Raw genomic sequence first — 17,928 nt, forward strand, 5'->3', positions numbered from 1 at the left:
GGTCATGATCCCAGGGTCCTGGGATCAAGCCCCGCACTGGGCTCTCTGCTCAGTGGGGAGCCTGCTTCTCCCTCTCCCACTCCCACTGCTTGTGTCCATCCCCCACCCCGGCAAATAAATAAAATCTTTAAAAGTAATAATAAAAAAATAAACCTCAGACAACACAACTACTTGCAGCTAATTCTGATGACTAAATGGTCTCGTGGTATCCATCTGGGTTGTTTTAAGAGAGGGCTGAATAAGCCACAGACCACAAATGTCTTTCTAATCAGCAGAGATCATAAACGGGTAAAACTAACATTCTGAGAGTAAAAAAGATATTGGACTTCCCTACTCTGGACAATCGGCCTCTTCACCAATAAAGATTGCTGGACTTGATCATTAAACTTGTCCCAAGAAGGTTTCTTAAATTTTCCATTTCAGGTTATTCATGTTCATTCAAGTAACTGGGGTGGCAGTCTGACTGTCACTGCACTAAGATCTTTCCGTCCACTAGTAACTTCTGTTAGTGGGTAGTATTGCAAGATACAAAAAAGGATCTCAAGTATCTTCTCAATACTGAAAACAGCACATGCCCTACGAATCCAGCTATCCCAATTTTAGAAATACAGCCTTCAAATACACTTGTATCTGATGTACACAAAGTATGCAAAGGGGCATTAATGTGAACACTGTTTATATTAGCAAAAATTGGAAACATACATGTCCATCAGCTGGGTGCTGCACTGTGATGGAATGCCTCAGCTATAAAAGAGACTAAGGCAATTCCAATACACTACATTAAGCACTGGATCAAGATTATATTTACACAGTAAGAAATTACACATGGCTTGTACAGGAACAAAATCGGTCTGGAAGAATAAAAAAGAAACTGTTAACAAGGCTACAGAAATGGAATATTGGCTGAATTGTTTGAATATGGATGTTACCTATTCTACAAATAAAACTATTAAAGAAAACTTGAAACTATGAGGAACAAAGTAAAGAAAAATCCCAACTCCTGTTCTATTCCAAAACAAACACTTTGTTTTGCATTTTCTCCTGCTCTGTCTGAAACTTCTGTGTGGAAAAAGCCACTGTCCAGGTAAAGCAGCATCCACACCACATGTGAGTGGGGCAAGGACATTACACTACCTGAAATTATCCCAGCAACTCAACTGATGTTCACACAGCTTGGACTGTAAACCTTATGGCTGGCCTATTTACAAAGTTTGGAGCTATTTTCAATCACTCAGCTGTGTATCTATGTGTACATTTTCTTCAATCAACCTTTCCTGCCAGGCAGAGTGCAACATTAGCTGGCTTCCAATAAGAAAGGCAAGGGACAGGGTGAGATAATATGTCAAAACAAGTTCTATAAATACAGCTTTTGGCCTAGTATCTCAAAAAGGAATCAAAACAGCTTCAAGCTTAAACAGAAAAATCCTACAGTCCTGCAATATTGTACTTAAAGGCTCTAGAGAACAGAAGAGGCCAGGGATCTGGAATCTTGTTTCTCACACCATATCTTGTCTCTCCCTCCCTAATCCCTGAGGGAGGTTAAGATCAAATTGCAGGTATCACTCCAAGTCATCCTTTCCCCTTATCTTACCCCCACACTACCCAAACATCAAGATCATTTCACTGAGCTCACTCCAACTCTTAGGCAGACAGGCCCAATACACACGACATACAACAGCCTCTCCTCAGCACCTAGCATCTACCTTCTATCATCTCCAAACCCTTGACCAAAAAGCCAAGAACCCTGCCTGTACCATCTGCCCCAACCTCACCCCAAACACATGGGCACTCAAGCAGGATACTTCCATATGGTCTTGTCTCAGGAAGTTTATCTTGTTTTGCTGAACAGCAGTAAACTTTATTTAATCTTTCTGTTCTTAACACCACAATCCTACAAAACAACTTTGCTGTGGAGATGCTTTCTGAGATGGTTAGGTTATATGCCAGAGAATACAAAACTTACACCTCTGCTTCAGCCAATCAGTTTCACATAGCTTGATTCATCCCAAAGGATACACAGCCCTCGGGCAAATTCTAAATATCTCCTTAATACTGTCACTTTTTTAAAAAGTGACTTCAATTATCATGCTTTCATCACTCTTGAACTGTGCTCCTAAAAGTGTTCCTCACATTTAAATATCCATTTATATGATCTTCACCTCCTTCAAATCACTATTAAAAAAAAAAAAATCCCACTGTTCCACAAAATTAAACTTGTCAGTGCTTTGACTTCATTTTTTAAAAAACAAGCTCTTTATAAAATGGGAGCTCTGTCAATCAAAAACACATACAGAAAACATCCTCTATATACACTGAGAACTAGAGAGGTCAACAAAAAAGGCCCAATCCCTGTCCTTAATGAGTTTTTAGTCTTGTTCAGAAAACATGACTTACACACAAAAAAGAACAAGAACCACAAAGGACAGCATACATCCAAGGAAAAGCGTACATGCCAAGGGAAAATCTGCCATCAATCTGAGAAAGACTAAAACATCTCAGGAGACCCGACTCCTATTTCCCCGTCTATCTCAAATTTTTGTGCTATTCAATCACACTGTCTAGGAAAGAGTAACATTTTTGCTACCCTCCACTGAAATTACTCAGCCCACCAATAATTCTCCCATCATCATTCTTTTTGAACAGATCTCCCTATCACCGTGTTACACTCACAGAGATCAGTTAATGGATGAGGCAAAACCTGCCGACCACCCCCGCTTCTCATACTCCCCATCAAGACAACTCCTGATGATATGAAGTGCAGGTAACAAGAGTTAAAGAAGCTGAAGTTAATTCTGCTTCCAGTATCTTCAGTAAATAGGCAGACACTAGCAGAGATTAAACTGGTAATTCTGGGGATACTCCATGAACTTGCCATTTGCTTTGTAGCTTTTTATCATCAATAAATGAATTAGCTGACAGAAAGCTGCAAAACCAAAGTCATAATCATTTTCATAAGGAAATTCTAAAATTAAGATGGGTTAGACTAATTCATAATTCAATAATCCCAAATATTCCATATATGTTAATAAAATTAATAAACAAGTATTTACTATAAACCTTATAACATGCCCTACATTCAGACACTGGAGTCACACCACCACTTTATAAGCCCAATTTTTCTGCTTACTAGCCAGGAAAACCAGTGACAAACTGTTTAACTTTGTTATACCTGCTTCTTCACCTGGAAAACTATCTATATGACAGTATCTGCTTTATAGGGTATTTGTTAGAATTGAGGGATTTATGTACATAAGGCATTTAGAACAGCGCCTGGCACACACAAAGTGCTCAATAAATGTTTGCTATCATTAACAGGCACTAACGCTGGTGCCTATACTGAAAAAGGAGGAGTCCCCAAAGTTTTATTCTTTAACAAGATAATTTCATCTTTACAGAATGGAATACCTAAGACTCTACAGAAATATTTTTTTATTAAAAGGGGGGCTGGAGCACCTGGGTGGCTCAGTGGGTTAAGCCTCTGCCTTCAGCTCAGGTCATGATCCCAGGGTCCTGGGATCAAGTCCCACAAGGAGCTTTCTGCTCAGCAGGGAGCCTGCTTCCCCCCACCCCCACCATCTGTCTCTCTGCCTACTCATGATCTCTCTCTGTCAAATAAATAAATAAAATCTTTGAAAAGGTGGGTTGCTGGGGCGCCTGGGTGACTCGGCCATCAAGCAGCTGCCTTCAGCTAAGATCATGATCCCAGAGTCCTGGGATGGAGCCCTACATCGGGCTCCCTGCTCAGTGGGAAGCCTGCTTCTCTGTCTCCCACTCCCCCTGCTCGTATTTCCCTCTCTCACCGTGTCTCTGTCAAATAAATATATAAAATCGTATAAATAAATAAATAAGAAAGAAAAGGTGGACTGTTGGAACACCTGGGTGGCTCAGTCAGTTAAACATCTGACTCCTGCTCAACAGCTCAGGCCTTGATCTCAAGGTCGTGAGTTCAAGCCCCATGTTGGGCTCCACACTGGGAGTGGAGCATACTTTAAGGGGGAAAAAAAAAAAAAGTAAGAAAGCAATGACTGGCTGACCCATCTTCAACCTCCAACTATAACTGTTAGCAGCCAGTTTAAGCATAATCTTCATTAGGAAATACTGAACATCTTTTTTTTCCCTTTTTAAAGATTTTATTTATTATTTGACAGAGATACAGCGAGAGAGGGAAATACAAGCAGGGGCAGTGGGAGAGAAAGCAGCAGGCTTCCCACTGAGCCCAATGTGGGGCTCCATCCCAGAACCCAGTGATCATGACTTAAGTGGAAGGCAGAGGCTTAACAACTGAGCCACCCAGGCACCCTGAACCACTTGTCCTAAGAGCATTTACTTATTTATTTGTAAACATTTATTACCTCCATCATACCCTCCAAAAATTGTGGCAGCTTTCAAAATACATGCATTGAAAAAAATATAAAATAAAAGGAGACCAGGGAAATGATATATACATATTTTTTAAAATATCAAAAACAAAGGGAAAACAGGAATTGCGACATGGTAGCCAGTGTCCTTTACTGAAGTTGAGCTGTAAAATCAAAAAGCTGCCACTGATTTTAATCTCCAACAACAGCCCCTACAGAGGGTGCACAGTGATTCATAGTATAAACGGGAAACCCTCAGGATGGTGAAGTGAGATGGGCCAAGAGTTGCCAAGAAAGGGAGGGTAAAGCCAATTTAAAGCCACACTCAACAGAATTTTAGAAAATCATTAAGTATGCAGGACCTACCAGAGGCTCCTCATCAGGTCTCAAACTCTAAACAAATACATACGCCCAAAGCCAACAATGGACAAGTTACTAAACAGATTCCTAAAGTGATTCAAAGCCAGAATCTATCAGCAAATAGTCACACGAACTCTCCAAGCATACCACACAGCCATAGGGAAAAGCTGCCTCAGGGAACTGAGTTTCTCCAGCATTTAGTCCCTTTCTCTCTTCATCGGCCACAGCAAACAAATATGTGCAGAGAACTGTCTCATCCTTACTCAGCTGACAAGTTCTATTCCCAACTCTGCATGCTTATGACTCATGGTGGGGGAGGGGAGTAAAAGCAAAGTGTAAAACAAAGAAACAAACTTAAATTTAGACTGAAGTTGATCAAAAGTGAAGAATTCATTTCTACATAGAGTATCTCATAACAAACCAAGAAAGTGATCCTTTAAAAACAGAGTAACGAAACCAATACTCTTTGAAAATAGCCTGAAATCTGTCTACATGTCACATCCCCTACTATTCCTTAAATAGACATGACACCAAAAAACATTGCAAGCCCTCTCTAAGGCCAAACTTTACAAAGCACTCTGAATCCGCCCAACACAGCACAGGACACTAGCTACAAAGCCCAAAACAGGGCACTTTGCACAGTTGCTTTCCCAGCAAAGAGCCGCGTTAAGTGACTTAGCCCTTACTACACCCTCTTCCAAAAAGATGTGTACAAAATCCTTTCTTAAGGAGGTGGAGGTGTCTCAGTCTTTTCTACTCAAATTCTGTATCAGGAAATTTGTGTGCCAAACAAGGAATTTATTTCTACCCCTAAGAACTGATTTTTGATATCAGTAAAAAATAAAAGGAAAAAAAAAAGACTATTTCTCTGAAAAGGTAAGTTTCTAAGAGAACCCAAAGACCATTTCTGACCCTATATTTTTACCAGTTTGGCTTTCCTCCCTAAAACATACTTCATTAAATAATACAAATTTTGCCTCCTTGTCCCATCCCCAAGATCCTGAGACATTCTCTACAATTTAAAAATTGACAAAACAGAAAAGACAAACAGATCACCTCTTTCACTTGAAAACCTCAGTCCTCCACAGAAATGTACACAGACAGACAGATGGACGCACGTAAGAACACAAACTGCATGCCCTGCTCAGGCCTGAGCCAATATGGGTGCACAGGGCAGCTACGCCGCCTAGCTAGTGGGCTGCTCCTGCTGTTGCTGTACAAATATAGAAAGCTGAAAAGTGGAACAGCAGCTTCAGCAGAACAGATTTTGCTCCGTGCTCAGAGAGGGAGGAGCAGGGACCTGAACAGCTTTACCCATACATGGTTGCTGAAAGGGGGCCATTAGTAAAAGCCCAATTATCTCACACACATGCATTCTGTTCACATGCTCCAGACAAAAACCAGAAACACACAGGCTGGTACTTGAAGAAGGGTATGAGAGATTCTATTTCAGTCAAGGAACTTCCCAATAATCTCGGTCACTTACACCAAGAATCCCCCAGCATGGGAACAGGAAAGACAGTGTGAAACTTTACTAGGTCAGATTCTCACCAGATCAACAGGAGCCGTGAGGCTTAATTTATCATTTAGATTATTAAACTGAACGTGAGAAAAAAGGTTATTTCCCATTTGTGTGAACAACTCTAACCTTCACTGGCCCTTTGCTGTTTTCAGAATCAAGATCTCATTCCAACTTTAAGACTATGTTTTAGGGTCTTTGGGGGGGCGGTGGGGGAGGAGACAGCAGATGGTACAAGTCAAAATAAATTCTCATGTAATTTTTAAAAAGATTTATTTTTTTATTTAGGGGGGAGGGGCAGAGGGAGAGAATCTCAAGCAGACTCCTCCACGGGGTGTGGAACCCAGTGCGGGGCTAGATCTAATGACCCCAAGATCAGGACCTGAACCAAAATCGTGAGTCGACCAAGTGAGCCACCCAGGCGCTCCTCTGATTTAATTTTTAAAACCGTAATTTCCCAAGATGCTGGTTCATATAATCAGAAGCCAAATATTTATTTTCCAAAAATTACTTTGCTTAGAACCATTCATCCAGATTCATCTCAATGTGAAGTGTATGAAAAGCTCAATTTCTGGCCAGAGTGAGCTCTTCCAAGATTAAAAAAAATGCATGGCTGATTGGTTCAAAGGATGCCCTACTGTAGCTTGTAATGAATCAATTGAGTATTAACCAAGTACTGTCTTATTCTGTTTTACAAAGGCCACAGTACAAACAACCATAATCACTGACTCCCAACACTTAATACCTAGTCCTGAGGCAAGATTAATACATGAGATAATAAAGGCTGATAGCATCTGACTAGTGCTAAAGTGTGGGGTACCAGCCATAAACACTATACAAATTCAGAAAAAATCAGGACAGACAGACCTAGATGTTCTTCCACAAGTCCCACCTACCAGCACTTCCACTAAGGGCACCCACCATTATCTTAAACATGAGGTTATAGTATTTGAACTAGATGATTTCTAAGGTCCCTCCATTTCTGAAATTCCTTGAGTCTGTAATTTAAAACTGTAAAGTTAAAAAAAAAATTATAGTTTTTGCCGACTTCAGAGAAAATATATTCTAAAAAAAGAGAAATGAATTCAGACCATAACTCAGCATCCACTCTAACATCTCTCTTACTGTACTTTCAAGATCATATTCTTATATCTCAGATATCTCTGCCTAGCCTTTTGAGGGAATTTTACATCACCTTTAAAAGAAGGAGAAAAAGGGGATTGGGGGGGGTGTGCCTGGTGGCTCAGCCGGGTAAATGTTCAACTCTTGATTCTGGTTCAGGTCATGCTCTCAGAGTCTTGAGGCTGAGCCCTGCGACAGGCTACACACTGGTCAGGAGCCTGCTTAAGATGGTATTTCTCTCTCTCTCTCTCTCTCTCTCTCCCCCGCACTGCCCCTTGACCCACCCAATGCTCTCTTGAAAAAAAAAATGTTGATGTTGATATACTCTGAGATCTTTGATTACAAAATACTGCCAGTCATTTGGCCATGAAGGAGAGCTCCAAAGAACAGAGCCCCTGCCTTCTTCCTTCCCATCACTGAACTGTCTGATATATATGTGTGCATGAGCCCAAGCTTATGGGGCATAAATACACAAATACACTAGGATGCCCCCCAGGAAGGCATTTTCTCTGAAACTTAAGAAAACTCTTCAAATTATCCAGAAAAAACATATCCGCCATAATTAATATTTTATCAGCAAACTAACCATTTGGAATTTTGACATTTTTCCTTTGCCCCTTGTAGGTAAGGTAGTGATTATGAACAAAAATGCTAAATGACAGCACACCTGACCTCTCAATCCCACTACCTAGATCTCCTAGTGCAAGGCAGAGCCTTGTCTACACTGTCTAATATACTAAAAAAGAACACATCAGGATTCCAGTAGAGGCACCAGAGGCACTTTTCATGTCCAACAAAAGAGACATGCAAGTGTTCAACATTTTAAGAGATTAAAAATCTCTTTATTATATACAGTGGTTTAAACGTATTTAGTTTTTCTGAGCAGCCTGTTTTGACTTCCCCAAAAGTAATTTATTATGAAATTAATATGCTGCACAGCTTTAATTATTACATACTTTACTGAGGTTATTTATGTGAGCACAATGAGGTAAAAATAAAGAACACAACGCAAAAGACCACAACTGTACATACCAAGGTGATTACAGTATAACCTCAAAATCAAAATGACTATAAACACCTATAGTGTGGCCTTGCACTAGTCATTTCTTTCTCATTTCCCATGTCCTCAAGTGAAAAACAGTACAACAGCAGTCTGTATCTAAGGATTCAGAATTCATGGATAGTTCATGGATATTCCATAAACTCCCTTATATTATGTGCAAAATTTTACATATATATGTAAATTTATGCACAGCTGACCCTTGAACATGGGTTTGAACTGCACAGATCCACTTACTTCATTTTTTTTGATACAGTATAGTATTATAAATGCATCTTCTCTTCCTTATGATTTTCTTAGTAACATTTTTTCTATAGTTTATTTTAAGAATTCAGTATATAATACATATACACAATATGTGTTAACTGTTTATGTTATCAGTAAGGCTTCTTAGTCAACAGCAGTCTATCAGTAAAGTTTCTGGAGTATCAAAAGTTGTAAGTGGGTTTTCTACTGTGCCAGGTCAGCACATTCCTAATCTCTACGTTGTTCAAGGGTCAACAGTCTTATTTTACTTCTGTTTAGAGGGAAATAGGTCCATAACTTTTTACCAGATTTTCAAAAGGGGGTCCATGACCCAAAATAGATTTAACACTAAACAATATACAGTATGTTCCACTTCTAACATCCTTTTATCTCTTGTACTTCCTGGTCCAAAAAGAAGGGAGTCCTCATGACTAAACCCAGTCAAGAATAAACAAGTTACCTTGGCCAAAAATTACTCAAAATAACGTATTTCGATTCAAACTAAACCTGAATTGTTTTTAGATGACAGAGTAACATTACAATACTTTAATTTTATTTTATTTTTTCAGTATTCCAAGCATTATAATACTTAAAAAAAAAAAAAAAAAGGTTCTCAAGCAAACATTACCACTATAGCTCATCTCAGGAGGCTTAACATGAGACCAGAATTCCTCAGATGTGTTAGGGATTTCCCACTATATAGTTCTTCTCATATTAGGTGCACTTTTTTAAAAGGTAAAGCTTCTAATATCCTACTTCTAATTCTATCCTGTAGCAAAGAAAATAATAAGAGACAAGCACAGAGCAAAAAAAGTTGAGCATGGAAGAATGGTAATAGGCAATCAAAGAAGCTACCCATCCTGTTAGCAAGAGACAATATATGAGAATGGCCACTGCCTAATATCTCAATTTGTAAAAGGTGTATTAGACAAAAGAAGAAATCAGCCTCCATCTAAGACAATAAGGGGAAAATGTGTCTGTTGCTGAACAATTTAAGCCTAAAATTTTTAGGTTCTCATAGCAACCTAAGTCATCACACTGCACATACTGTATATAAAGCACATATTTAGAGGCTTAACTAGTAAACTCAAAATGTGACATATGTGCAATGTGGGCGACTACATTATTCTGGGAACTTTAACTTTAAAATCTTCCAACTTTATTCTGCAGCCCCAAAGATGATATAATAGAGTCAACTATGCAGAAGGTGCAAGCTCAAGGAAGAGGTACCAAGAACATAAATAGAAGCAGAGATGAAAGACAAGAAAATTCAGGCTATCGGAAAAAGTTTCTGAACATGACTCCCCTACTGTGAATCAACCTGTAAACGGAGGCTTTAAAAAAACAAGATTGCTAGTGAGGATATGTATCAAGATAGCATTTGGGACACTCTTTCATGTGGGCCCAGACAAAAGAGGACATGGTCACAGACCAGACAGACTGCTTGGTAAATATGGCATCGACTGAAAGGCCCCCTGGAGAGACCAGGGTTCTCTTTCTCTTTGTTCTCAAGGAGCTCATGGACTGTGGCTGCTTAGAATCAAGAGGTAATTTCCTGGGACACCTGATAGCTCTGTGGGTTGAGCACCCAACTTGATTTTGGCTCAGTTCATGATCTCAGGGTCATGAAATCAAGCCCCCATACAGAGCTCCATGCTAAGTGGGGAGTCTGCTTGAGATTCTCTTTCTCCCTCTCCCTTGCACTCTCTCTCAAACAAATAAGTAAATCTTAAAAAAAAAAATCAAGTAATTATCAGAGCCAAAAGAATGGCTGCAGGGCATGAGAGCTGGGAGAGAATGACTAGATTTTAAAAAGTGGGCGGTGGGAGGAGATGACAATCTTTAATGACACATCATGTCTCACTAGGGAACCAAATAAAGCTGTAACATCCACTTTTCTGATCTCTTAAATGACCCATGAGAGGGATACCTCCACCTATCTGCCAATAGGAACTTCAGTATGATCCATGCATTTCCTTAGAAAGACTTGAGGATGCTGTGAATGCTACCTACTTTAAAATCACATTTCCATGCCACTTCTGTTACGGGTAGATTACTCCCATTTTTCGGTAAAGAAACAGGTAAACAGTTTAGTTAAGGTACACAAAAAAATACCTTACATCAGGGCAGTTAATAGATGTGCCCACTTTCATAACTCTCTCAACCTAAGAACTTCTAGAATGAGATACTGAATTTACAACATTGATTTAATGGTTAAAAATTATACTACCACATTGAAAAGGAGTAGCTACAAAAATAATTTCATTACTGCTATGAGACTGGGCCTCAAAAAGTAAGAAAAGCACAGGAAGGGATGCGGCGGGGGGGGGGGGGGGGGGGGGGGGGGGGGGGGGGGGGGGGGGGGGGGCGGCGCTCAGCCTGTTAAGCATCTGCCTTCAGCTCAGGTCATGATCCTGAGATTGAGCCCTGCATCGGGTTCCCTACCAGGGAACCTGCTTCTCCCTCTCCCTCTGCCTGCCACTCCCTCTGCTTGTGCTCTCTCTGTCAAATAAATAAATAAAATCTTTAAAAATAAAAAAATTAAAAGTACAGGAAAAGAGCACAGCATCTGCAGTGTGGACTGGTAGACCAGCACTGTGCTACTACTTAATAGCTGGATGCCCTAAATAAGTTACTCTTCTCTGTGAAGTTCCTAACACCCCAAGTTTTCCTGTCTACCAAATGGTAAGGACGCAACCATATCTCTCTTCTTCCATCCCACCCGTCTGTCTCTCGTCCCTCCCCTGTCAATGTGAAGTCTAACAATTTCTTTCATTACACTATAATTTGGCATATTTTCTCATCAAGAAAAATTGTGCAAATGAACTTTTATGTGAAAAATTCACTGGTCAGATTAAGAGCCAGAATAAGTATGTTTTAGAGTAAAAAGGAAAAGGGCACAGGGCATAAAGTTAGGATCAGAGATTTCTTTTAAGAGCCAGGACATACCTACTAATGACTAAAGTATTTGATTACCTTAATTACCTTGGCTGCACAACAAGTGCTGGTGGTCATGAAATTCCAGAATATTAAAAACTCAGCCACATTTTCATTATAGCATTCTCTACTGTGTTGAAGTCAAGACAGCAAAAGACTGCCAACAGCATTTTCACTTTAATTTTCTGGTAAGACAAAAAGAAAAGTTAATCTTGGAGCCAAATTCTCCATTTTTAGGTATGGTAAATTCTTCGAGGAAAAAATATCTGTGTTATGAGAAACTGAAAACATTTCTGTATATCTTAGAAAATATGCATGTGTGCTTTTCTTAAAAGGTATTTAAAAAAAAAATCTCAGGCTAATAATTTTTTTTAAGTAGGCTCTATGGCTCAACATGGTGCTTGAACTCATGACCCCAAGATCAAGAGTCACATGGTCCACCGCCTAAGGCAGCTAGGCACCCCTGAAGCTTATAATCTTAGATGTTTACCTATAACTACCTTTCAAGCAATTCTGAAAGAGGAAAAGTGAAATAAAAGCTCTAACCCTCTCTGACAAAGGCATTTGATGACTGGCATACTAAGCAACAGAACATCCAAAAAACAGACCAGAAACTGCTTTTTTGGCATATGTGATTAATAATTGCTTTAAAAATGTTGGTTCTGAACCCAAAACTCACTTTATGTAAGTGAACCTACGCTATACAAAAGCATTCATAAATGCACCACAAAAATACAAACCCACTTGCCTATCTGGCTTTGATTTTGCTTTTAAAATATATTGAGGCCTCTTTTGATACTCTAGCTTACAATCAATTTCATCTTATTTAGCATCTTATAAAATACTTTAAGCTGAATATAGTATTTATCAATCTCTTCCCTTCCACCCATTAGAAGACAAGCTTGTTCCAAATATGGCATTGCCTTTTCAAAGTTGTAGGGTTTAGGCAGGACATAATTCTTTTAAAGAATTATCTGCCTTGTCACGACTGACAAGCAAGACTTAAATGGAGCTAAAGAGGTTAATGAAAAACATTCAGGTCTGGTTTTCAACTGCTATTTTATTAGAGGAGAAAAATAAAGCATATAAGCTTTAAAATTTCCCACATAAAACTATCTTCTCTGAACTCAGGCAGTGGGGTTCTTGCTAACTGAAGATATAACCCCCACCTGAGGGAAGAGGCAGAGGCTGCGTGCCCAAGATGGTGCAGAAGGGACTCCTTTGCTGGGTATAAAGTTTCTCTGCATAACCTCTAAGGTCCTTTCCTAACCTCAGAAGTTGAGATTTCATTTATGAAAAGTAGAGGCATAGTAAACGCAGGGTGTGAGTAGAGACAAGAGAACATTATGCTGGAAAATTTAGAAGGCCTAGGCTGGAATCTTGCTTCTGCTTTTCTATGAACCTAAGTAAGGCATTTCACTTACCTCATTTGCAAAATGAAAGGATTAGAGAAGAAAAATCTCTAAAGATTCTAACCTTCTGAGCCTATGGCTTCCTCCTATGCCTGCCCACCTTCCCACTGCTGCACCTTACCATAATTAGGCAGCTTTTTAAAGCATCTAATTAATGGAACACAAAAATTAAAACCTTTAACTGTCTATTTCTGTCTCCTTTCAAATGTGCAAGAGCATTTTATCAAGGAGTAGTTAATGCCGCACAGTTCTTGATATACTGGCTTTTCTCTGAACTCCAGTGACAGTTACACAGTGACAAGTTGTAAGCAAAGAGGCTGTTACCATGGGGACCCACTAGGATTCCTGGGGGTGGATCCAGCAGGCCTTTTTTTTTTTTTTTTGTCCAAAGCATTTTTTGATGTTCTGGATCTCGCAATTCAGAAAGCTGATTGAATTTTTCTTCAGCAAGCTATCTTCAAGAAATATTATCATGTAGTATACAATGTTGAAGAAATATTAGAAACTGTTTAGTGACTCTCTTGCAAAAGAATTAAATATATTCAAGTCTTAACCTTCCCCCATTCACAAAACAAATACAGACTCAATAGTTTCAGTGACCTATGTATACTATTTCTTTCAAGATCACCATTTTGCTTACAATATATTTAGAATTTTTGCCATCAAGACTTCAGAGTTCTCCAAAGCAAGTTTCTATATGATTATATTAGAATATATCGGCATACAAAATGTAGTAAGTAAAATGGATTAAATAAGACAAACTGAACCAGAACAGAGACGTGTACATTTAAATTCCAAGCCTGCCTCCAAAACTGCTGTGTGTGGACAAAGGGGATATATGTCAGGGAGATGAACTGCTACTCCCAGCTAAATGTGTGCTGCCACTCAGCTTCCTCTGAGACCCATTCTGTTAGAAGATACCTTAAGAAAACACATTGTTTACAAACTCATCTGTGGATCTGGTTTGTTCATAGAAGTCGGAGCAGTCAGAATTCAAAAGAAAACATTTTTCTAAGTTGTATGCTTCCTGAACAGAAGGAAGTCTTTCTCTAGGTTTTACTTAGGCCAGAGCAAAGTTACACCAGACAAATGAACATTAATAAATAAAAATAGCACTGGATTTCAATAAAGAAGTGTGCAGGCTTTTTTTTTTTAATTGCACTTGTAAATGTATCCAGAGGGTATTAAACAGAAACAGTATATGATAAAAACAAATAAATAATAAACATGGTGTCTTTCCATGATTATTTCCCGTAAATCTTAAAGGGGAAGTACAGAAGGACAAAGCCAGAGGACAGTTTTGCCATATTAGTTTAATACCAGCCTAAAGGCTTGAAAAAAGACTCAGGCCACAGGACATGAGAGGAAGCAAACTCCTGGGTGCTTTATTCATTTTTACTACTGGTTTACAATTTCCTTGATTTTATTTTTAAATGCATTTCTTGGCCCAGAAAAGCAAGAGAGCACAGGCTGCCGGCAGTATCAGATTCCCCTTTTCTTATTCTCTGGAGCTAGAGAAAACAGCCAGAATCAGGATTGTCTAGGAGCCTTCTGATTTTTTTCAGCCAATATACAATATGAGGTTTCAAGATTAAAGAGGTACACAAAGGCCTGTACAGTACAAATCTTACCAACTTAATGTCTTTCAATGGGAAGCTGCTTACATTTTTTTCAGAAAACTCCTTGAAGTACTGATTATCTTCAAAAGACAATGATGTGAACAAACGAAATTCTTAGAATTACAATTTTAAAAGATTTTCTTCCTATTCCTCTGTATTGAACGGTCTCAAAACAAATTAAAGTGCCATTCAACCAAACATGGAATATTTAAAAAATATTTATCAAGTCTCTACTTTGTACAAGGGCCCAATACCACTGAGGACAATAAAACTTCCTCTCTGCAGAGCATTAAGCTCAATATCATACATGCACTCCATGAAGGGGCAGCACTGGTTAGTCAGGTACACAGTCACAACAATTCGGTTGGCCTCCATTGTGAAATAATGTCTTCCAGTTCTTTCTACCCTGCAAATTCACTTCTTCCTGGTTGTATGCTAACCCACATTTCAAAGCTGTCTCTAGTCTCTTAATTCCTGTTCCTTAACATCACAGGCTAACTTTTATGTTTTTCTGGAATAAAGTCCTTCAACTTAATAAATACCAAATGATCACAGGAAGAAAAAAAATTAGAAGCCTAAACTTAAGATCTTTCTCAGATCTTCCCTCTCTCCCTCATTAACATTTCTCAAAGAGAAAAACACCACTGTGATGCTCCTATTACAGATCATTCATGAAGTTACTAACTGAGCCCAGACCAGACAGACTCCATCAACTGGGCACACAGCCACTCACCATTACCCTTTGTTTAAAGTCTCAACTGCCATTCAACTCACATTATTGTATCCCATTCAAGTCCATCAACCTTCCTTAAGAGGAAACAATCAGGAACTAAAACAAACGTGTTACTCAACTAGAAAAGAACTTAATCCATATGCCTCACAAAAAATTATTTTAAAATGATGACTCACCTTAAGTACCTATCTGAAATACCAGTTATTATTTTATTATCAGTCACATATGCTGAAAAAAATGAATAATCTAAGCAAAGAAACTAAATAAACTAAACAATCATTTAAAACATGTAAAAAGAAAATCTCAATCTTGATTTGGCAAAGCACCAGAGAGCGCTCTATAAACCAAAAGCTACAACATAGGTGGAAATCTGTACCACAGACAGAGGAGCCAAGCCCTCAAGCAGCCTAAGGGAGTACAGGGGGTGGGGGACGCATATTGGGGACAAAGGGCAATCTTCCAAAGAGCCATGATCCTAGGCCTGACTATTCTAAAATTCAAATGAATTTAAGATATGTTAGACAGAGCTCTATACTCTTTTCAAAGCTTTTGGTTGTAACTAAAAGAAACCTTCAACCTAGCTTAAGCAAAAAAAAAAAAAAAAAAAAAAAAAAGGAATGAATTGAAAGGATACCGGAGTATCTCAAAGAATCCAAAGGCAGAAAGTACAACAGGCCATACTCGGAAAGGGTTTAAGCATCGAGGTTTCTAGTCTGCATGCAGATGGCTGCCTTTCTCTCCAGAAGTGCATTTCTCATCTATACTTCTTTCAGGATGAATCTACTTAATTATCCCTCCTTGCAGACTGGCCTTTACTGCTTCCTGACACATGATTATGTTTCATGTTTGGTTTTTTTTTTAAGATTTTATTTATTTTTATTGGACAGAGAGAGAGAGACCACAAGTAGGCAGAGAGGCAGGCAAAGAGAGAAGGGGAAGCAGGCTCCCCGCTAAGCAGAGAGCCCAATGCAGGCCTCAATCCCAGGACCCTGGGATCATGACCTGAGCCGAAGGCAGAGGCTTTAACCCACTGAGCCACCCAGGCGCCCCTATGTTTCATGTTCTATGCTTTTAGGTTATCTGTTTGTTCTCTAAAGACTTAAATCTCGGGGTGCCTGGCTGGCTCAGATGGTTAAGCATCTACCTTCGGCTCAGGACATGATCCCAGGGTTCTGGGATGGAGCCCCCTGCACTGGGCTCCCTCTGGCCCTCCTCCCTGCTTATGTTCTCTCTCTCAAATAAATAAATAAAATCTTTAAAAAAAAAAAAAAAAAAGACAGACTGACAGACTTAAATCTCAGTCATAACCTCAAATTCCTAGGAGAATGGATTTGCCCTGCTTGAGTTAAGCGTCTACCTCTGGTCCAATAAGCTGTTACAAGGAGGGTTAGGTCACAGAGTATAATTAGTGTAGGGACTATGTGCCTAACTCCTCAAATGTTATATAATACACAAGGTGTCTGGCTGGCTCAGTCAGGAAAGCATGTGACTCTTGATCTCGGGGTCCTGAGTTCAAGCCCCACATTAGGCCTAAAGCTTACTTTAAAAAAATTTTGGGGGGACATCAGGGTGGCTCAGTTGGTTTAGCGAATGCCTTCAGCTCAGGTCATGATCCAATGGTCCTAGCTAGGATCGAGTCCCACATCAGGTTACTTGCTCAGCGGGCAGCCTGCTTCTCCCTCTGCCTGCCGCTCCTCTGCTTGTGCTCTCTCTGACAGATGAATAAATAAAATCTTTAAAAAAAATTTTTTTAAGTTATATAATACACTAAGCAGTAAAGCAATCTCCATGCTCAAAAAAGCTTAAAAATCTTGCTGAAATGAAAAAATGTGTCTAGTAAATGCTAAATAATATCCTACGATACAGTACTGGAATGGATGGACAGAAAAAGCTTCATGAGAAACTGTGCACTAAATGACAAACAGAAATTGGACCATGAGCAGGGAAGGGCTGACAAAAGAAAAATGCAATGCTTGCTCCTCTTGCTCTAGCCATCTAAGAACTACGGACCTAAGGAATAGTATTTTACCACATAAACAACCTCCAGTGAAATATCCTTGTTGAAAACCTGCTCTACGGCTTAAAGTGACTATATGATCACAACACAGTATTGCTTCAATATGCAGTTAATAACCAGCTAACTGATGATGTCAGTTACACATTTTCAAGTTGCTTGTCACCACTACCCTGACTTCCTTTCACTCTCCAGACCCCTAAGATTCTTGCTCAGACAGCAGCATTCAGAATCAGGCAGGCGGCCAACAGGAGACAGAGGTGTTTCTCACTAGTAATATCCCACCAATCTAGCATGGTAACTGGCAACATCACACAAACAGAAGTCATGCAGGAGAGAAAGAAATAGTAGCCAAGCTATGTGATGGCAGTGTGGGGGGAGGGGACTGGAGGAAAAGAGGAAAGTTTTCCACACACAAAAGCTATAAGCACAAAGAAACTGGGAAAAGCCTACAGTAAATTATCTGTATAAAACAAACTAACAAAAACTTAAAAGATGTCCAAATAATATTGGGTTAAAAAAGACAGTCTACTCACTGTAGACTTAGT

The 17,928-nt window shown here is 39.3% G+C and overlaps 1 protein-coding gene across 8 annotated transcripts in view; it reads right to left on the reverse strand.

The window, feature by feature from the left end:
- The window catches only part of CELF1 (CUGBP Elav-like family member 1), a 71,848-nt gene that overhangs the window by 43,262 nt on the left and 10,658 nt on the right, over nt 1–17,928 (reverse strand). The window contains exon 2 of one of the 8 annotated variants that reach the window (XM_032844576.1): nt 11,651–11,787. The exons of 6 other annotated variants lie outside the window; for them this stretch is intronic. The gene's annotated coding sequence lies outside the window, so the exon portion shown is untranslated. Of the gene's footprint in view, nt 1–11,641; nt 11,788–17,928 lie in introns of those variants that run through there. One more of the 8 variants, XM_032844577.1, reaches the window with a different exon arrangement.

Source organism: Lontra canadensis, unplaced genomic scaffold (genome assembly GCF_010015895.1).
Source record: "Lontra canadensis isolate GAN:19392208 unplaced genomic scaffold, GSC_riverotter_1.0 scaffold154, whole genome shotgun sequence".
Lineage (NCBI taxonomy): Eukaryota > Metazoa > Chordata > Mammalia > Carnivora > Mustelidae > Lontra > Lontra canadensis.